The sequence below is a fragment of the Nyctereutes procyonoides genome, unplaced genomic scaffold (genome assembly GCF_905146905.1).
Source record: "Nyctereutes procyonoides isolate TBG_1078 unplaced genomic scaffold, NYPRO_anot_genome, whole genome shotgun sequence".
In the NCBI taxonomy this organism is placed as follows: Eukaryota; Metazoa; Chordata; class Mammalia; order Carnivora; family Canidae; genus Nyctereutes; species Nyctereutes procyonoides.
The window spans coordinates 8,327,511-8,350,701 of NW_026575146.1; the positions used below are offsets into that span (position 1 = coordinate 8,327,511).

The 23,191-nt window shown below is 40.2% G+C and overlaps 1 protein-coding gene across 2 annotated transcripts in view; it reads left to right on the top strand.

The window, feature by feature from the left end:
- ESR1 (estrogen receptor 1) overlaps positions 1 to 23,191 on the top strand; it is a 276,934-nt gene that overhangs the window by 23,979 nt on the left and 229,764 nt on the right. The gene's annotated exons all lie outside the window — the stretch shown is intronic.

Sequence of the window (23,191 nt, forward strand, 5' to 3'; positions counted from 1 at the left end):
TTTGAATTGTTAGGTACTTTGAAGGTAGAGCAGACGGTATTTTCTGGTAGTTTGCAGGTAGCATGTGAAAGAGGAGTCAAAGATTGGATAGTAATTAAAACCCTCTTCACTGTTATACATTTATTGGAAGACTACTGTATACATATTTCAAAATAGGTTTTAAAGATTCACATCAGCATCTGGCTTTAGGATTTTTAGTGGTTTGGGTTTTTTTTTTGTACACATTGTCTAGTATCATCAATTACTCCGCTTCAGAAAATAATAATTCTATTTTCAAATGGGGCAAAGTGAGAGTTACTTACATCTTGAGTAACTTGTTCTAAAGTCCCTTATATAGTGATTTAGAAAATTCTGAAGAACTGACTTATCCAAACTTGCAATTTCTTTTGCTCTATTATCTCTTCTTGTCTATGTGAAATTTGGGCAGGCGATTAGACACATTTCAGGACTGATTTCCTAACCTCTTAAGGTATTTCTAGTTATTTTAAGGATACCATGAAAATAGTTCCATATAATTCACTGAAATGAGTTCAATGTAAATACATTCAAAACATTGATTGGCTGCCTCCTATATATCAGATGCTGCTCACAAGGTTTCCATAGTCTAACAGGCAGACAACCTGTGTAACCGTTTATTGCAATGTAGTGTGAAAGAGTGTTGAGAAGATGTGGGCACATGTATAGAGGTAGCAGAGTGGAGAAGGTGAGTCTGAATGCTAGGATTTCTCTAGGCTCATGAGGCTGGGCAAGGGTTTTCTTGGTAGGAAACAATATAAGTAAAGGCATGAGGAGAGAAAAGATAGGTTAGGAAATAATTGGCACATAATTGGTTGCTGGAAGATGGGCAAAGTAGTAGCAGGAGATGAATCTAGAGGAGTTTGAGGTGTTCCAGAGGATACTAGGTACTTTCACTGTAAGCATCTTTGCTGCCAGTATCTTTGCTGCAAATGTTTTCAGTGCATAATTGGCTGTAAAGCAGTTTTGCCAGAAAAGAAAAAAAAAAAAGATTGATAGTTTGGTTTGTCAGTTTGGTTTATCAAACTGCTTGACAGTTTGGTTTCCTTTCTCTATTGACACAGTGCTCCCATTTTTTATTACATAAATCTTAACCCTCAAAATGGTCTATATAGTAACACAGAGTTTTGAATACACATTTCCCATAGAATTTTGGAGTATCTTATCAACAAACATGTGACATATGCCAAGAATAAATATCAATGTAAAAAGGCTTTTGCAATGCAACACAAAGCTTATTTACAAATATGCTTCTTGTTTTGGGAAACTGATGTGTCTTTTAATGGAAGGGGAAATTTTAGCAAAAAAAAAGAAAAAAGTAATGGGGCACTCTGGTGGTTCAGTTGGTTAAACATCTGTCTTTGGCTCAGGTCATGATCTCCAGGTCCTGTGATTGAACCCTGAGTTGGGCTCCCTGCTCATCAGGGGGGTCTGCTTCTCTCTCTCCCTCTGCCCCCACCCCTGCTAATGCCCTCTCTCTCTCTCCCTCAAATAAATAAATAAATAAATAAAAATTTTTAATAATAAAAAAGAAAAAGTGTAATGAGATGAGTCAACCAGCAAAAAAACAAAAAACAAAAAACAAAAAAACTTCAACTTTGAAGACAAATGCGTAGGTGCAATCCACAAAACAAAATCAATTACTTGCACAGTTTTGGCATAAATCTCCACTATACATTTTGAGTGTATCCAAATATTTTGTATTTACAATAAAGTCTTTTTAATTTTGTTACTTGTTTTCATGTTTCATTATGTTCTTTTGAATGAATGTTGCTCTTCTGATTTTTGTGATTCTTTTACCACAAAATTGCCTTATGCGTGATTAGTTATGTGGTGAAAAGGCTTGCAGCAAAGATGTTTGTGATGAAGACACATGAAGGTTCCAGAGATCACTTTGCAGATGTTAACCTTAGTCAAAGAGGTAATTATAGCCAAGTCAGAACTCCAAAACTCTCTGAAAATGGAATCGCTGTCCCCCCAAAAGCAGATCATGCACACTAACCCAATCTTTCACCCTGAGATTTATATGGTGTTGTGGCTCTGTGTGTCCCATGTGAGTTCCTTGTATCTCTGATTGACATCATCTGCATCTGTGGGCATCAGCACATCACAGAGCGATTTACTGTGTCTTCTTAGAAATCAGCAAAAGAATGGGCTGGTCTTTGAGCTTGCTTCCTGTTGAGTGGCTTGGAAAATCAAAGAGTAACCCTGAAGATTCAATTTTAACTTCCACATCTAAGAGAGCCATTGGTACCTACACTAAAGTGTTAACAGTTCTGGTCACTGATTAAGGATTTGATGAAGTTGTTCTGTGCAACAGAATCTCTGTTCATTTTAAACTGTATCCAAATTGCCTCTTATTCTAGAATCATTCATTTGCTTTGGAACTCTTTCCAGCCATGCATGCTTGCCCGGGCAGAGAGACACCGTATATGAATTCTACTTACTTTGTCTTTGATACCTCAGCTTTATTTTCTTCTATCAGGCTCCCACTTCAATCATTGCTGGTAGAGTTCAGTGAACTAAGAAAATGTCAAATATACAGAAGTACTTTCTCCTTTTCCTCTGTCTCTCCATTTCTTATGTACTTTCCTGCTAGTTTTTTTTTCCCCTGTGGTTTCTCATGTCACATATCAGAGAAGCAACTTTTTTGTGGGCACATCATGTTAGCAGTTAGAAACACAGTGGCCATCCCTGACAGCTCCCTCTGATGGAATGGGTGTTTGTCATCTTTAATCAGTCAGGGTTGTGGGAGGGAGTGCTGAGCACACTGAAATGCAGTGCTACCACCTTTCCCCAATTCATCTGTACACCTTTTATTACTCTTGGGAAAGAGTTTTGAAAAATGGGCTCTGCATTCATGAGATCCATTGAAGAAATTCTCGCTGGACACAGATGTATCATTGGCCAGAGCCATGGGACAGAATCATGGTCATACAGTCAGAGGTGGAAAGGAATTTAGAAAACATGATTGGGGTTTCTTATTTTCCAGAGAAGCAGCTGAGACCAGAGAGGTTTTCTGACTTGCTTAAGCCATGCAGCTGTTATTGGCAGCCATTTATCTAGAACCCAGGGATTCTGACCCAGTCTAGATCTTTTCCACCATAGTACCCAGCCTCTTGTTAAAAAACAAAATTCAACTGAGTAGATTTGAAGATTTAATTGACTTTATGAAATGATTCACGAATCAGTGAGTATCTCATCTAGCAAGGAGAGGGGCATTCTGAGGGGTTGTACAAAATAGAAGGTTTCTATAGGAAGGAGGGTGGGGCAAGGGAGTTAGAAGCAAAAGAAAAGAAAGGATTATTCCAGACAAGATCTTCTCTTGGGGTGGCAGAGGGTCTTACTATGCAGATTACTTCATCTTCCTTTGGGGCATTGAGAAGGCACAGGTGACAGATTACCTAATTGGTGCTTCTCAGGTAATTAATTCCTGGTTGATAGTTTAAGACCTACATTTTGGGGGAGGTTGAAACTGCAGTTAGGTTAGGTATCGAGCCCTGGTTTACTGACTTGAGGCTTTCACCTAAGTGATGTCATTTTGGACCTGTGGTTTTCTTTCCAACAGTCCCTTATTTTATTATGAAGTTTATTATGTTTGTCGCAATGTGATCTTTAATCCCAAATAATTTTTGTTAGTAAAAATTTCCATTTGCAGTTCTGGACATGTTTGTGTAGACTTTTTATGTGATGATATATTGTTTCTATCTCTTGGAGAGGATCATTAACAGAATGATTTATGGATCACACTCAAAAGCTGACCAGAGGCCAGTGTTAGAACAGGACTGTATTTGGTATTTGGAGTTCTGTGCCTGGAGGGCCTTTTCCCAGAGGTCCATGTCTTCCTCTTTGAATTGTCTGCTTTCCCAAGGCAGAGGGACATTTTTCTTCTCTTCCCTTTCCTTCCTGCTCCTCCTCTCTCCTCCCCTCCTTTTGTAGCTGTCCTTTGTCCTAGTATACTCCTTAGCAGGCAGTAAGTAGATGTTTATGCAATGCTGCTGAATGAATGAATGAATGAATTTCTTAGTATTTCTGCATATGAGTAGATTATCATTTTCCTAATATATGTCATATTTTGTGTGGATATGAGGCTGGAAATCAGACTCGTTTTAAGAAGGTGCGGTGTCAAACCACAGCTCTCTCTTGACTTAGCTCTTTTGTGTCATCCATATGCCTTGTTTCTTGCATCTCACTTTGGGCTTCTTGTCCTCACCGTTCATTAGCACTTGCAACTGGTTGCTGTGAATAGAGAAAGGAGAGGTGAGGAAACTCAAACCAGGTCATTTGGTTACACATTAGTAACTGAGAACAGATAAAAAGATATTGCCTAAATGGGATTTTTAAGGAACTTTATGCCAGGCTATTCTTATTTCCCATTAGTGTGGAAAATCAGCACTTGCTTGTATTTTGGGGTGAAGGTATTTTTCTTAAGTGAGTGGGAAAACCTCTTGACATTTTACGGAGAGCCTTACATTTTGAATGGTGAATCCTAATGTTCTTTGTGCAGAAAGAATTTTCAGAACTCTTATATATGAACATTAATAACACATCACTTTTCATTTATTTATGAGTTAAAGTACCTATTTTCTGTAATCATATCTTAAGGAAATATTCAAACTTTCATCTGGCTATTCTCATGTATGACTGTTAGCTCCATTAAAGCCATGGAACTCAACAGAGTTCTTAACCTTTGCACTAAAAATTAGATGAGTACTTTTTCCCAAAAAAGTATTATTGGCTGGGTAATAAATAATTGTGGGCAATTTCAAATGGGCTTATTATTTATGAGATTAGGGATAATATCTGAGGTAATGACTTTTTCCCAGAGCATGTAACATACTCTCCCTCTGGCTTTTGTTGCCTTTGGGTGGAGTTCCCAAGGATTCCATTCTCTGTTGTGAGTTGGGGCTCTGGGATCAGATTGACTGATTCCTTGATTTCACTGTTGCTTGATTTTATCACTTTAGTGACCTCCTTTTCCCTCTCTACCTTGCTTACCTCATTTCTAAAACAACTGCAATTATAATAGTACTGCTTGGGATAGATAGTTTGAGGGTTAAGGGGATCGATTACACATAAGGCACTTAACAATAGTGCCTGACACAACCATCATTGTCCTGTGAAACTTAGCTTGCCTGCCCTTCCAGCTCCCCTTATCTTGTTAGGCCAGGAGTCATTGTTGGTTTTCCAGAAATCCAGGGCGTGGTTCGAACTTTGGGCAGAGTTTTGAACCAGCAGCTGTAACTCTCTCTCTTGCTCATTTGGTGGAGCTGCTTTCAATGGTGTGTATTGCCAGTCATTATTTGGAAGGAGTTTTCTTTTCCATCTCTTAGGGAAGAATATTAGCTGCCTCTGTTTGTTAACTAGAAGACTCATAATCAATATAAACAAAAATTACACTCATTAAATGGATAATATGAGGCAAGGATAGATGAAGTTTTCAGATGAGCATTGTCAAGGATCTAGAGTCTTAGACCGATTTTTGTCATCCAGAGGATAATTTTTAGCTTGCTTAAAATACCTAAAATTGCTTTAAAAACTTGACCAGAAAAGACCTATGATATGACTTAATGGGTTACTCAAACCTGACCCAGAACTCAGTTAGTTGGAGCTTTTCTAAAAATGAGGTTCAGGATATTTCCTTACTAGACACTACCATTTTAGATCAATTTGTCCATTTAAAGAATATCTATTTATTGCCATGGAAAATAAATAGAGATTATATTAAAATTCAAACACAAACCTTCAGAGAGTAGAGATACACACAGGTAAGTTCTGGTCATAAGTACAAACCACCACTAACTTATGCCCATTCATGTTTACATTTAAGGCAGAGAGAAATACAGGGAACTCACAAACAGATTGATATGGATGTTGATACATACACAGGCATTAATAATTGGCTTCTCATTATCTTGATACATCATTCTACTATTGCAATAGATTCAACTATGCCTCTTGCAAAGTTGTTCTTAATTCTTTGCTGATTAATTTATCCAGTAGGGTTTTATTAGATATTTCTTTGTGCAAAGTACTGTACCAGGTTTTTTGGTGATGATAAAAAATATTAAAATATAGTTTCCATAATCTTGAAAATCTTACAGCTTAGTTGAGAAGGCAAGACACATAGTATGGAACATATAATTTTACTTATTCCCTGATGACTATCAAATTCATACTATTTGCCTGTACTTTGCTGGAAACTAGAAAGCAAAAGTGACGGTAATAGGATCTCTTTCCTGGAGATACACAGTGACAATGATGGCTAGCTCAAAATAGTTATATATGTGATATTCTAGGAACACATGTTGATTCTGTTGAGAAATGCAGTGGCTGTTACCTGAATGGGCAATTTCACTCAGGAGATTTTTTCTTTTGGCGAAGATAGGAAGCAGTGTGGGCATAGGTCCAGAGATGTACTAGGTTGGTCAGAGAAGGGCAACACATAAAATTAACCATTGCAGGGAAGGGTAGGGCTGGAGCTGGAACAGTGGCCAGGTCACATTGGCTGTGCTATGGAATCTGCATTTCTTCTGTTGACTGGGAGTTCTTAGTCTGAAGTCTTCTGGAGGGACCATTCATGGCTCAGAGGCTAATGAATACCCTAAGATTTTAAGCAAAATCTGTGTTTCTGTAAATAAGGGTATTTTCCTGTGGTCCACCATCTAAAGAAGATAAGGAAGCCTTTCCAAGATGTTGAGGAGACATGAAGGGTTTCAAAATAGCGGTCCATTTTACAAATAGAGCCATCACTCCTATTGTAGTATGGAGGACGGGTTTGTGATATGGGAGTGTGCAGGCGTGGAGCTGGGAAGGCTTTCACTGTGTCCATAATTCATTCAGATGGCAAATACTGACAAATCACTTTACTGTGTGTCTGGCTGCTGAGCATGAGCTCGGTGACTATGATAAGAAAGGTAGTCACAGTCCCTGCTTGGTGAAAGTTATGGTGCGTGGGTAAGATAATTAAACAGAGGACAACAAAATGATAGTTCATAGCATCAACATTTATTTATGCATCATGATTTCTATACTAAGCTCTCTTCAAGGTGCTGGGGAATGAAGCTTCCATTTCAGTGGGCAAGACACATAATAAAATAAATTAAAATTTGGTTTGATGTCAGGTAGTGATAAGTGCTATAAAGGAATAAACTAGAAGAGGTTGGAAGTAATAGAAAAACTACTTTCGCAAGGTAGAAAGAAATACCTTGAAAAGAAGTAGCAAAGTATTTCTCTCTATCAAGAAATGGCACTTGAGGGATCCCTGGGTGGTGCAGCATTTTGGTGCCTGCCTTTGGCCCAGGAGGCCTGGGATCAAATCCCACGTCGGGCTCCCGGTGCATGGAGCCTGCTTCTCCCTCTGACTGTGTCTCTGCCTCTCTCTCTCTCTCTCTCTCTCTCTCTCCTGTGTGACTATCATAAATAAATAAAAATTAAAAAAAAAAGAAATGGCACTTGATAAGGAGAGGAACTGTATGGAGGTGGGAACCTGTCAAAGAGAAGGGCTTGGAGACATGGCGGTGTTTGGCATTTGTGGGGCAGCTGCGACTGGCTCAGTGCTTGGAACTTGGGAACCAGGGAAGGAACATGAGGAGTCTTTGGAATGACAGGCAGGACACTGATCATGCTGGGTTTTTTGAATTTTATTCTTGATGTAGTAGGAAGCTGCCAAGGGTTTTAAACAGGGAGGTGTGACTCTGACTCTGTGTGTGTGTGTGTGTTTAATATACCACCAAGCAATTAACTCCATTGCGACACTATCTACTTGGAGATAGCATCAGACTCTACAGTCTCAGCCCTATGAGACTGCTCCTACTTCAGATGCAAATCACAAGCCCAGGTTTTTACCTGTGCTTCTGACTAACTATAAATGAGCTGTAAATCAGAGGTTCCAATGAACCCCTTGTTGGGTTTAATTAATTTGCTAGGGTTGCTCATGGAACTCAGAGAGAAACGTTTTACTTACAAGATCACCAGTTCATTATAAAAGGATCTAAGTCAGGAATGGCCAGGTGGAAGAGGTGCTTAGGGTAAGGCATGGGAAAGGTGTGAAGCTTCTGTGTCCTCTCCAGGTACGCACTTCCCCAGCAACTCCACATGTTCACCAACCTAGAAGCTCTCTGAACCTTATCCTTTTGGATTTTTATGGAGGCTTCATTACATAAGGGTGATTAATTAAATTGTTGGCCAGTGGTGATTGATTCAGCCCTCAGGGCCTCTCCCCTGAAGGTGAGAGATGGCATGACAGGAGATTGAAAGTTTTAACCCTCTGGTTGTGATGATTTCTCTGGCACCAGCCCTCATCCTTAGGTGAAGTCCAAAAGTTATCTCATTGACATATAAGAGACACCTTTGTTGCTCTCATCACTTCGGAAATTCCAAGGGTTTTAGAAGCTCTGTGCAAGAAGTGGGACAAAGACCAAATATATATTTATTAGAATTTACAAGGAGCAAAAAGACAGCTACTCCACTAGGGAGAGTCTAGGGTGGGTGTAATCTAGCTGCTGGAGGTCAGCAAAGCTCCCTGGAGAAAATTAAATTCAAGCTGTTCCCGGGGATTGGGAAGCAGGGTGAACAGTTCTTCAGGGGCTGGGCAGAAGGAACAGCATACTTAAATGCCTTGGTTGGATCCTAGGATAAGGCCAAAATAAGAATGTAGGAATATAAGCAGGCTTTCTGGGAAAGATACTGAGCTCAGGTTTGTGCATATTAAATTTCAAGTTTCTTTGGGTCATTCAAGAGGAGCTACAGAGTGGGTAATTCAAATCTATACCTACAAAATGGGTTTTTGAAGTCCAGGAGAGCGATATGGGATGGCATTTGTGTGTGGCCACACACATGGCAAGATTTCCACAAAGAAAATGTCAGCTAAGGATGACAGAGGGCTGAGGGCAGAACCCTGAGGAACACTGCCATTTAGGAGCCTGGTAGAAGAAGAAAATACTGCAAAGGAAATAAGAGTGGTTGCCAGAGAGATGATAAGCCAATGTCTAACTAGGTGTTAGGAGAAGTGGTGAAGGCTTGAAGTGCTGTAGGAGTTCAAAGTTGAACCAGCATGAATTGGAATACTTAGGATAATAAGCCTTATGGAAGACGGGCAACTAAAGCTTGCATTTCTATGAGAGTTGAAATGTGATGACTGATGGGAAACAGACTGTGGAGAATGTTGTGTGACCAATTTCTCAAAGATGGAGTTGATAAAATTTTGCTCAGGGAGCTGTAGAGAGAACTGGTTGGATCAGGGAATTCAAGAATTTGAGCTTAATTCTATATGTCGATGATTTTTAAATTTTATTTTTCTGGCTTATTATTCCGCTAGAATTATAGGCACAAGTTTGAGAGTTTATTTATGTATGTTTTCTAGAAAAGATAGTTTCAGAGTCTTTGCTATATTATTAAACAGATCCCTGTTCCCCCAGAAAGGTAATACACTCAGATATATGTAATGAGAAGTTTTTGAAAGATGAAAGTTGTATTTTGTGACCATTCTTTTGACAGACTGGGGCAGACAGACTGAGTTTGAGGACTTGTGGGAGGCTGAAGACTACGTTTAGTAATTCAGTTATAGGGTTATTTATGTCTTTGGCAAGAATGATGAAAATAAGGAATACAAAGGAAGATAGGCATAGTGTTTTGAAGAAATAACTGATATTTGGTCAGAGATTAGATGGAAGAGGTATATTTAGCTAATGTTTATTAAGGAATTAATTGATGTGTGTCACTTAAAATTGGGAGGAGATGAGACTTGGTCTCTGCCTTCATGGAATTTGCTATTTTTTAGAGGGAACATATATTTGTCAATAATCACTCAAACATAGGATTGGAAATTGTGGTAAGTGCCATCAAGAAAAAGTGTAAGACACTTTGGGTGCACATAGCTTTGGGGATTTGATTTGGGGATTAGAGCCTTATGAGGTTATCCCACTAAAAATTAACCCACATCTCTAAGGAATGGGCATCTGTTTGTTCTTTAAATTTAGCTTTGCAAAAACATTTCTTCTAGAAACAAAAGCTTTAAAAGTTTTTTAAAAATGCTTGACTCAGCAGGTGAACAATGCCTTTGGATTGGCTGGTGCCATGATTTATGGTTAGAAAACCATCAGTATTTGATTACGCTGAGCTTCAAACTCTTCCTTTAATTAATGAAAATCTTCTTGATAAATGCACTTTATTATGCTATGTAACGACTTGGTCTATGAGAGTCCCCTCTCTGGACCCAATAAGAATGCTTTCAGACTTCTCTCTTAATCACATTGAATATGATTGGATGTGATTGATATAGCAGTGTGGCATCCATTGGGGAATGTTTAGTAGTCAATGGATGTAATGAAAGGGAACTAAATCTAGTCAGTTGAGTTTCCAGCTTTCATAGGTGCAGTGTTGTTGTCTCTTATTATCTGATCTCTCATGTTCCTGCCTTTCTTTTCTCTGCCGTCACTTAGTTCCTTAGCACTTGTGTGCCTCAGAGCTGCAGTGTGTTCAGTCGCTCTCAGAACATCCTTCCATTTTTCACTTAAGCTTCTGCCTTACTTTTTAGAGAATCTTTAAACATACCTGTAAGGCTGATGAACATGTGACTTGGTAAACTAGCAAACTTCTTATCTGAGTCTTGTGCCCAAGATGACAAACCATAGAGGTTTGATGACAATTCAGTGAGAAAGGGATAGAATTACAAAGAGAGAAATATTTTAGCAATTTGGCTAAGGAATTAGTTAAATCTTCACCTAGAGGAAAGAGATAAGGGCTTGGTTAGGGTTTCTGAAGTCTTTTATCAGGAAGGCAGAACCTGACGACATCTAGATTATGAAAGTGAGAGTAGTTAATTTTAGTTCTGTGAAAATAAGGAGAAGCCAAAGGACCTCTGAGGCTGACTGAGAAGAAGAAAGATTGCCCTAAACATGGATAAACATATCCTCCCAAAGAAGCATGAAGCCAAAGTGCCATGTCTTTGACAGATGCAGCTGGGCAAGGCTGGGGATTGGGAAGCAGGAAGAGATGAGCCTGAGACCTCTAATGAGGCTCATTCCTGGGGGCTGATCTAACCGCAGGTTGGTGCCTGGCCTACCCTTGTGGCTTGGTCTGAGTCCAGGCACGGACACCTCCCACTCTGCTCCTTTCCACTGCAGATGAGGCCAAGTGAGTCTGCATTCTGGGGACACAGATCTCTGTCTGGAGGTAGTTGTACCAAATTACCTTGGCCTAGTGGATATTCCAGAACACCTGAACATATTTCAAGGTGCCACAGTATTTTGCAGCCCACGAGAAGATCTCACTTGTCTTTTAGGTTGATCTGGATTATATTTTTATGACCTCCCTAGTTAGAAGCATTCACAGAGCAGGGCTGGGCCAGAATGATAATTGACAATGTTACATGTATGATTTTTCAAGTTGGATAAAAAAGTTCCTTTATAGAGAGGAAATATGGCCTGTGAAATTTCCTCTCTTCTTTTTTGGAGGCCTTCTGGTTTTATGCCCTGTGTCTGCAGTGGATTTTCAGTATTCCAGGGACATCTCAAAGATAAAGTGTAGATGAAAGCCATTTTGCTGACAGCATGCCTGTCTGCTAGATCTGGGGAAAATGAGCTTTTGCTATTACACATTTTCTACCAGTACTTTTTTTTTTTAAGACTTTTTTTTGTTTATTCATGACACACACACACACACACACACACACACACACAGAAGGAGACACAGGCAGAGGGAGAAGCAGGCTCCCTGCATGGAGCCTGATGTGGGACTCGATCCTGGGACTCCAGGATCACATCCTGGGCTGAAAGTGGTGCTAAACCACTGAGCCACCTGGGCTGCCCTTCTACCAGTACTTTTAAAAACAATATTTGCATATTCCATTTAGATTGTAAAAATTATTACTATATTGATTCAATCATTGATTAATTCATTTGATATTAATATTTATTGAGTCTCTATTTTGGATGAGGGACTATGCTATAAACAATTGGGGTTCCAAAGATGAATAAGAGACCAGCAACTTAGCAGCTCTGGAAACACATGAATATACAAGTGAAGGAGTAAGAATATAATAAGCAGTGGAAAAGAAATAAAGAAAAACAGGTTACTGAGTTCAGAACAGGAATAAATTATTACCAGTGTTGGGATTAGAAGAGGTTGGTAGTAGAGGTGATCTTAAGATCCAGTGATTATCTCAAACCCATCAGGATGGCTACTATTAACAAAACTATACAAAACAGAAAAAAATATTGGAAAGGATGCAGAGAAATTGGAACACTTGTGCATTGTTGGTGGGAATGCAAAATAGTGCAGTCACTATGGAAAACAATCTGGCAGTTCTTTACAAAATTAACAGTAGAATTACTATATGATCCAGCAATCCAGCTTCTGGGTATACATCCAAATGAATTGAAATCAAGCTGTTGCAGAAGTATTTGAACATCCATGTTCATAGCAGTATTATTCAAAATATGGAAGCAGCCCAAATGTCCATTGCCCAATGGTGGCTGAACAGATAAACAAAATATGGTATATATGTTCAATAGAATATTATTCAGCCTTACAAGGGAAAGGAAATTCTGACACATACTACAACACGGCTGAGCCTTGAGGACATTATGCTAAGTGAAATATGCCATTTATAGGGGGCGGGGCAAGATGGTGGAAAAGTAGGGTCCCCAAGTCACCTGTCCCCACCAACTTACCTAGATAACTTTCAAATCATCCTGAAAACCTACGAATTCAGCCTGAGATTTAAAGAGCGAACAGCTGGAATGCTACAGAGAGAAGAGTTTGCGCTTCTAACAAGTACAACTCGTTTTTAGCCACTTTGCACTGAGCAAAATGACTAGACAGAAAAACTCACCACAAAAGAAAGAATCAGAAACCATACTCTCTGCCACTGGATTTGGATTACAATTCGATGTCAGAAAGCCAGTTCAGAAGCACAATTATAACCCTACTGGTGGCTCTGGAAAAAAGCATAAAGGATTCAAGAGACTTCATGACTGCAGAATTTAGATCTAATCAGGCCAAAATTAAAAGTCAATTAAATAAGATGCAATCCAAACTGGAGGTACTAACGACGAGGGTTAATTGAGGTAGAATAAAGAGTGAGTGACATAGAAGACAAGTTGATGGCAAGGAAGGAAGCTGAGGAAAAAAGAGAAAAACAATGTAAAGACCATGAGGAAAGGTTAAGGGAAATAAATGACAGCCTCAGAAGGAAAAAAAAAATCTATGTTTAATTGGGGTTCCAGAGGGTGCCAAAAGGGACAGAGGACCAGAAAGTGTATTTGAACAAATCATAGCTGAGAACTTCCCTAACTTGGGGGAGGGAAACAGGCATTCAGATCCAGTAGATAGAGAGATCCCCCCTAAAATCAATAAAAACTGTTCAACACCTTGACATTTAATAGTGAAACTTGCAAATTCCAAAGATAAAGAGAAAACCCTTAAAGCAGCAAGAGACAAGAGATCCCTAACTTATATGGGGAGAAATATTAGATTAACAGCAGACCTCTCCAAAGAGACCTGGCAGGCCAGAAAGGGCTGGCAGGATATATTCAGGGTTCTAAATGAGAAGAACATGCAGCCAAGAATATTTTATCCAGCAAGGCTCTCATTCAGAATAGAAGGAGAGATAAAGAGCTTCTAAGATAGGCAGAAACTAAAAGAATATGTGACCACCAAGCCAGCTCTGCAAGAAATATTAAGGGGGACTCTGTAAAAGAAAGAGGAAGTCCAAAGAAATAATCCACAAAAACAGGGACTGAATAGGTATTATGGTGACACTAAATTCATATCTTTCAGTAGTAACTCTGAACATGAATGGGTTTAATGATCCCATCAAAAGATGCAGGGTTTCAGACAAGACCCATCTATTTGCTGTTTACAAGAGACTCATTTTAGACCTAAGGACACCTACAGCCTGAAAATAAAAGGTTGGAGAACCATTTACCATTCAAATGGTCCTCAAAAGAGAGCAAGGGTAGCAATCCTCATATCAGATAAATTCAAGTTTATCCCAAAGACTGTAGTAAGGGATGAAGAGGTACACTATATCATACTTAAAGGGTCTATCCAACAAGAGGACCTAACAATCATGAATATTTATGCTCCTAATGTGGGAACTGCCAAGTAGATCAATCAATTAATAATCAAAGTTAAGACATACTTAGATAACACACTTATACTGGGAGACTTCAACATGGCGCTTTCCGCAACTGACAGATTTTCTAAGCACAACATCTCCAAAGAAACAAGAGCTTTAAATGATACACTGGACCAGATGGATTTCACAGATATTTACAGAGCTTTACATCAAAATGCAACTGAATACACATTCTTCCCAAGTGCACATGGAACTTTCTCCAGAATAGACCACATACTGGGTCACAAATCAGGTCTTAACTGATACCAAAAGATTGAGATTGTCCCCTGCATATTTTCAGACCATAATGCTTTGAAACTAGAACTCAATCACAAGAAGAAATTTGGAAGAAATTCAAACACACGGAGGTTAAAGAGCATCCTGCTAAAAGATGAAAGGGTCAACCAGGAAATTAGAGAAGAATTAAAAAGATTCATGGAAACTAATGAGAATGGAGATACAACTGTTTAAAGTCTTCGGGATACAGCAAAAGCAGTCCTGAGAGGGAAATACACTGCAATACAAGCATCCCTCAAAAATTGGAAAAAACTCAAATACACAAGCTAACCTTGCACCTAAGGAAACGGGAGAAAGAACAGCAAATAAAACCTATCCCCAGCAGAAGAAGAGAGTTAATAAAGATTCGAGCAAAACTCAATGAAACAGAGACCTAAGAACTGTAGAACAGATCAACAAAACCAGGAGTTGGTTTTTGAAAGAATTTTTTTTTTATTTATAAATTAATTTTTATTGGTGTTCAATTTACCAACATACAGAATAACACCGAGTGCTCATCCCGTCAAGTGTACCCCTCAGTGCCCATCACCCATTCACCCCCACCCCCCGCCCTCCTCCCCCTCCACCACCCCTAGTTCATTTCCCAGAGTTAGGAGTCTTTATGTTCTGTCTCCCTTTCTGATATTTCCCACACATTTCTTCTCCCTTCCCTTATATTCCCTTTCGCTATTATTCATATTCCCCAAATGAATGAGAACATACACTGTTTGTCCTTCTCCGGTTACTGTGGCCAAGTTCAAAAAGGGTGTTGCCTGAGTTCTTCTCTGGGATTTTGATGGAATCTTGTCTCACATTTAGATCTTTCATCCATTTTGAGTTTATCTTTGTGTATGGTGCATGAGAGTGGTCCAGTTTCATTCTTCTGCATGTGGATGTCCAATTTTCCCAGCACCATTTATTGAAGAGACTGTCTTTCTTCTAGTGGATCGTCTTTCCTCCTTTATGTATATTAGTTGAGCATAAAGTTCAGGGTCCACTTCTGGGTTCTCTGTTCTGTTCCATTGATCTATGTGTCTGTTTTTGTGCCAGTACCACACTGTCTTGATGAACACAGCTTTGTAGTACAACCTGAAATCTGGCATTGTGATGCCCCCAGATATGGTTTTCTTTTTTTAAAATTCCCCTGGCTGTTTGGGGTCTTTTCTGATTCCACACAAATCTTAAAATAATTTGTTCTAAGTCTCTGAAGAAAGTCCATGGTATTTTGATAGGGATTGCATGATACGTGTAAATTGCCCTGGGTAACATTGACATTTTCACAATATTAATTCTGCCAATCCATGAGCATGGAATATTTTTCCATCTCTTTGTGTCTTCCTCAATTTCTTTCAGAAGTGTTCTGTAGTTTTTAGGGTATATTTTGAGAACCATTTGAATGGTAAATGGTTCTCCAACCTTTTATTTTCAGGTTGTAGGTGTCCTTCTGTCTAAAATGAGTCTCTTGTAGACAGCAAATAGATGGGTCCTGTTTTTTTATCCAGTCTGAAACTCTGCGCCTTTTGATGGGGTCATTAAGCCCATTCACGTTCAGAGTTACTTGAACTTCTTCTTAAAGGGGAGTTTTAAGAGTCCCCCTTAAAATTTCTTGCAGAGCTGGTTTGGAGGTCACATATTCTTTCAGTTCCTGCCTGTCTTGGAAGCTCTTTATCTCTCCTTCCATTTTGAATGAGAGCCTTGCTGGATAAAGTATTCTTGGTTGCATGTTCTTCTCATTTAGGACCCTGAATATATCCTGCCAGCCCTTTCTGGCCTGCCAGGTCTCTGTGGAGAGGTCTGCTGTTACCCTAATATTCCTCCCCATGAAAGTCAGGGACTTCTTGTCTCTTGCTGCTTTAAGGATCTTCTCTTTATCTTTGGAATTTGCAAGCTTCACTATTAGATGTCGAGGTGTTGAACGGTTTTTATTGATTTTAGGGGGGGATCTCTCTATTTCCTGGATCTGAATGCCTGTTTCCCTTCCCAGATTGGGAAAGTTTTCAGCTAGGATTTGTTCAAATACATATTCTGGCCCTCTGTCCCTTTCGGCGCCCTCGGGAACCCCAATTAAACGTAGGTTTTTCTTCCTCAGACTGTCATTTATTTGCCTTAATCTGTCTTCATGGTCCCTTAATTGTCTGTCTCTTTTTTCCTCAGTTTCCCTCTTTGCCATCAACTTGTCTTCTATGTCACTCACTCGTTCTTCCACCACGTTAACCCTCGTCGTTAGGACTTCTAGTTTGGATTGCATCTCATTCAATTGATTTTTAATTTCTGCCTGATTGGATCTAAATTCTGCAGTCATGAAGTCTCGTGAGGCCTTAATGCTTTTTTCTAGAGCCACCAGTAGCTGTATAATGGTGCTTCTGAATTGGCTTTCTGACATTGAAGTGTAATCCAGATTTTGTAACTCTGTGGGAAAGAGGGCTGTTTCTGATTCTTTCTTTTGAAGTGAGGTTTTCCTTCTAGTCATTTTGCTCAGTGCAGAGTGGCCAAAAACAAGTTGTATTGGAACACGGGGGAGTATCACTGGTCCGTCTAGCTGGTCTTCTGGGGGAGGGGCCTGCTGTGCTGATTTTCAGGTGTTAGCACTTGGGGGAGCTGCTCTGCCCCTGCCTGCTGCAGGGCTCAGCGGGGGTTGTTTACCCCGTGGGACCCAGGGAGGAACAGCAGCAGTTGCTATGGCAACTCTGGAAGCCTGGATTCAGCCTCCGCAGGAACTACGGGGCTCGGGGCTCGGCTCTCCGTCCGCAGGGCCTGGAGGCTCCGGGGCGGGGCCGCTGATGTGCTCAGCTCGGGGCAGGAGCGTCCTTGCTGTCCTGGGCCCTCCCGGCCTCTGCCTGTCCCAGGGGGAGGCCGGATCCTGGGCTGTGTCCCGGCGCCCTGTGCTCCGGGGCCTGCGCTGTGGGATTCGCGCTCCCGCCCCGCAGCCCCCTCCCTGGAGCCGCTCCCGAGCCCCTCCGAGCTGCTCCAGTCGGTCCCTCCGCGCTACAGCCCTTAGGGAGCTCGGAGCACTCTCCCGGGGCGCAGGTGTCTGTTAGTGTCCCCGGGAGCCCAAGGGCATCCCTGCTCTCCTGGGTCCTGCTCCAACTCCCTGCGAGCCCCTTTCCCCCGGGAAGGTTGGTGCAGCTCCTGCTCCTCCGGGACGGGGCTCTCCTGTCCTGGGGACACTCGCCCCGGCCTCAGCCCGGCTCCTCGCGGGGCCCCTCCCCCTCGGAGGCCTTTTGTTCCTTTATTTCTTTTTCCCCGTCTTCCTACCTTGATAGAAGCGCGGACTCTTCTCACTGTAGCGTTCCAGCTGGTCTCTCTTTACATCTCAGGCTGAATTCGTAGATTTTCAGGATGGTTTGAAGGTTATCTAGGTAACTTGGTGGGGACAGGTGATTTGGGGACCCTGCTCTTCCGCCATCTTGCCCCTCCCTCCGGTTTTTGAAAGAATTAATAACATAGATAAACCATTAGCCAGCTTTATTAAAAACAAAAAAGACTCAAATTAATAAAATCACGAATGAAAGAGGAGAGATCACAACCAATACCAAGGAAATACAAACGATTTTAAAAACATATTATGAGTAGCTATACACCAATAAATTAGGCAATCTAGAATAAATGGATGCATTTCTGGAAAACCACAAACTACCAAAACTGGAACAGGAAGAAATCAAAACCTTGAACAGGCCAATAACCAGGGAGGAAATTGAAACAGTCGTCAAAAGCCTCCTAAGACACAAAAGTCCAGGGCCAGATGGCTTCCCAGGGGAATTCTATCAAACGTTTAAAGAAGAAACAAAAAAGCTGTTCCAAAAGATAGAAAGAGATGGAATACTTTCAAACTTGTTTTATGAGGCCAGCACCACCTTAATTCCAAAACCAGACAAAGAACCCACCAAAAAGGAGAATTATAGACCAATATCCCTGATGAACAGAGATGCAAAAATTCTCAACAAGATATTAGTCAATAGGATCCAACGATACATTAAGAAGATTATACACCATGACCAAGTGGGATTTATCCCCGGGATGCAAGGTTGGTTCAACACTTGTAAAGCAATCAATGTGAGAGATCATATCAACAAGAGAAAAAACAAGAACCATATGATCCTCTCAATAGATCCAGAGAAAGCATTTGACAAAATACAGCATCCATTCCTGATCAATACAGCATCCATTCCTGATCAAAACTCTTCAGAGTGTAGGGATAGAGGGAGCATTCCTTAGCATCTTAAAAGTCATCTATGAAAAGCCCACAGCAAATATCATTCTCAATGAGGAAACACTGGGAGCCTTTTCCCTAAGATCAGGAACACAACAGGGATGTCCACTCTCACCACTGCTATTCAACATAGTACTGGAAGTCCTAGCCTCAGCAATCAGGCAACAAAAAGAAATAAAAGGCATTCGAATTGGCAAAGAAGAAGTCAAACTCTCCCTCTTCGCAGATGACATGATACTGTACATAGAAAATCCAAAAGACTCCACCCCAAGATTGCTAGAACTCATACAGCAATTCGGTAATGTGGCAGGATACAAAATCAATGCCCAGAAATCAATGGCATTTCTATACACTAACAACGAAACTGAAGAAAGAGAAATTAAGGAGTCAATCCCATTTACAATTGCATCCCAAAGCATATGACACCTAGGAATAAATCTAACCAAAGAGGTAAAGGATCTATACCCTAAAAACTACAGAACACTTCTGAAAGGAATTGAGGAAGACACAAAGAGATGGAAAAATACTCCATGCTCATGGATTGGAAGAATTAATTTTGTGGAAATATCAATGCTACCCAGGGCAATTTACACATTTAATGCAATCCCTACCAAAATACCATGGACTTTCTTCAGAGAGTTGGAACAAATCATCTTAAGATTTGTATGGAATCAGAAAAGACCCCAAATAGCCAGGGGAATTTTGAAAAAGAAAACCAGAGCCGGGGGCATCACAATGCCGGATTTTGAGTTGTACTACAAAGCTGTGATCATCAAGACAGTGTGTTACTGGCACAAAAACGGACACATAGATCAATGGAAAAGAATAGAGAATCCAGAAGTGGACCCTCAACTCTGTGATCAACTAATATTCAACAAAGCAGGAAGACTATCCACTGGATAAAGGACAGTCTCTTCAATAAATGATGCTGGGAAAATTGGACAGCCACGTGCAGAAGAATGAAACTAGACCATTCTCTTACACTATACACAAAGATAAACTCAAAATGGATGAAAGATCTAAATGTGAGACAATAATCCATCAACATCCTAGAGGAGAACACAGGCAAACTTTCGAAGGAGTCTCGATGTCCTTCGAAATTTGAATGGTTAAAGAGATGTGGTCTATGTATACAATGGAATATTACTCAGCCATTAGAAGCGACAAATACCCACCAATTGCTTTGACGTGGATGGAACTGGAGGGTATTATGGTGAGTGAAGTAAGTCAATTGGAGAAGGACAAACATATGGTCTCATTCATATGAGGAATATAAAAATAGTGAAAGGGAATAAAGGGGAAAGGAGAGAAATTAATTGGAAATATTAGTGAGGGTGACAGAACATGAGAGACACATAACTCTGGGAAATGAACAAGGGGTAGTGGAAAGGGAAGTAGGCAGGGGGTTGGGGTGACTGGGTGATGGGCACTGATGGGGGCACTTGACGGGATGAGCACTGGGTGTTATGCTATATGTTGGCAAATTGAACTCCAATAAAAAAATAAAAAAATACCATTTACAAAAAGGCAACTACTACATATTTCCACTTTTCTGAATTATCTAGAGTAGTCCAATGCATAGAGATTGAAAGTAGAATGGTGGTTGCCAGGGCCTGGCTGGAAGAAGCAATGGGGGATTGTTTAATGGGTGTGAAGCTTCAGTTTTGTGAGATGGAAAAGCTCTGGAGATTGGTTGCCACTAATGTGAATAGTTTAACATTATTTAACTCTACACTAAAAAAATTGTTGGGCAGCCTGGGTGGCTCAGCGGTTTAGCGCCACCTTCAGCCCAAGGTGTGATCCTGGAGACCCGGGATTGAGGCCCACGTTGGGCTCCCTGCATGGAGCCTCCTTCTTCCTCTGCCTGTGTCTCTGCCTCTCTCTCTCTGTTTCTCATGAATAAATAAATAAAATATTAAAAAAAATAAAAAATTGTTAAGATGATAAATTTTATGTTATATTTATCCTGCCACAATTTTAAACTTGCAGTATTTTATTATGCAGGGATGGGTGCAGGATGCTTGATACTTGGGAACTTTTGACGGTGCAGATGTTATTCGCGCCTGCCTTCCTGCTTCCTTCCTCCTTCCTTCCTTCCTTCCTTCCTTCCTTCCTTCCTTCCTTCCTTCCTTCCTTCTTTCTTTCCTTCAGCAAACATGTATAGAATACCTGCTGTGTGCTGGGCCCTGAGCTAGGTATTGAGGCTACAGTACCTAAGATTTATAAGGCACTGAAACTGTCAGTGTCAAGCTTGCTAACCACACTGCCCCCCAAAGGCACTAAGCTTCTATAGATAAATTTTTAGGGCTGCTTCCTAAGCACTGGAATAAGATGTTAATAAACAAACAGTACAAAATTTTGAGCTTGTTTGGGGAGAGGGGAGTTCAATATCACTGTGATGAAATGGAAGGGAATAGGCAAAAGAATATGAACTAGAATTGAAAACTGCAAGCTAGTGTCTCTAAAGATATTAAAAAATAAAGAACTTCCATTTGAGGCTGTCAAACTAAGAGCTATGTCATTTAGAATGGAAAAAAAAATTGGCCAAATCAGAGATGCTCAACTCAAGGAGCCAGTATTTTGTGAGTATTATGGCAAGCATTGTTTGAGAACCTCCACCACAAAATTGTGGACAATATCAATGAGTGATCAGGGCATAGAAGGGTAATAAAATTTCAGCTAAAAGGAAAGACAGGGCTTGTGAAAAGGAGGGCCACTGAAAAAGTCAATGTGGTTTGGTTATTTGGGTGGGGAGTAGAAGCTGGAAGCATGAGCTTCTTTAATCAGAGACCCTGGAAGCTCTATATTCAGTTCACTTTATCTCATCCTAGGTTGTTTTGTTTAAATTTTATTTTTTATTTTTTTTAAATTTATTTATTTATTTCAGGGAAAGAGAGAGAGAGAGAGAGAGAGAGAGAGAGAGAGAGAGAGAGAGAATGAGCAGGGGTAGTGGCAGAGGAACAAGCAGACTCCTTGCTGAGGGAGGAGTCAAACCTGGCATCCCACGACCCTGAGATCATGACCTGAGCCAAAGTTAGACGCTTAACCAACCGAGCCACCCGTGCACCTCAGCTCTCTCTCTCTCTCTCTCTCTTTTTTAGTGTTTTATGGGACCCTTCACTCCATGTATCCTTCCAATATCTTTCGACGTTTCTTCTTTTCCTGTATACCCTAAAACATTCTATGAGTTCATTTAAGATATTACCAAGTGCCAACTACATACCAGGTACTGTGTCGGGCTCTGACCATACAACCTCATTTCTCTTCCACTGCTTTTATTCAGTTGCATATGCCTAGCAAATCCTGGATTGATCTAAGTTCCGGTCCTATATTTGGTTAAACAAGAGATGCAAACTTCATTTCATCTCCTTTTCTTACCTCTTTTCTCTCTGTCTTCTTCAAGGTGTCTTTGTTGAGGCTGTGCCTTCTACCTGTGACTTTAATCCCAACTGCTAGACTTCCCTTGACTTTGCTCTGTTCTGCCTTACTTTATAGCCTCAGCTCTTCCCTCTCTACTGCCCATTCCCTTCATTCTAGATGAGGCTTCCACTTCCATTCTGAAAATCCTTTTTTATCTTTATGTTCTTTAGCAACCACCCCATCTCTTTCTCTACCCATTGTCATCCAAGTTCTCAGAGGAATGGCCTTCACTCATTTTCATTTCCTCATACTCCATTCATTTTTCCACCCACTGGCTTTTGGCCTGTGGTTGGACTCATCCTCCGAAATTCCCTACTGAGGTTCCTCTTCGTCAAATCTAACTGCATTCCATCAGTCCTTGCTTTATTGGACTTCTCTGCCCCATTTGGCAGTATCAATCACTGTTTCTTCCTCCTTAAAATTTTTGACTTCTTCATTTCCTTGGTTATCCTAGAACATACTGTTAATTCTCAGGTCTCTTTCTGGGATATATATCCTCTGTGCACTTTCTAAAGTTAGAATAATCATGTGTGTTTCTCTGCTCTTCTTATTCTAGACACTCTTAAAGAGCAGTGTTGAATATTGAATGGCACCTTGAAGGTATAGTCAAGTGATAAAAACTGGTATCCAGGGTTACATGGTAATGATGACATAAAAATTTGAATTGTTACCTTTCTATAGATGTTCTATGTTGTTCATCAGTTCATTTGAATTTCAAATGCTCCAGCTGGTTTATACTTTTTCTCTATTTCCTAAAGATCCGTAGTGTGTGTAGAATTTGAATAACCATTGGTCTCTGATGATTCTTCATTAACTGTAAATCCCTGAAAAAAAGTGAATAAATCTATTAAAAACCAGCTAATTTCATTTTGTCATTTTCTGAATAATATATTCTGGTGTAGGCAGTCCATTTTTTAAGCAAGTTTGCAATAAACAATTTCCCCTCAAGGTTAATAGAATAGGCAAACACCTTTTGCTGTAACAGCCGGCAAGAGGTAATGAAAGATTAGCTTACATTATGATTCATTATTTCAAAATGTCAGAATAAAGTGGATCTGCTGCATCCCCCAAGCCTCTTATTCTTTAGAAGAGTGTACATGTTTTGCTTTTCTAATGTTAATAGATTCACTGTTTTTATTTTTTCCTAT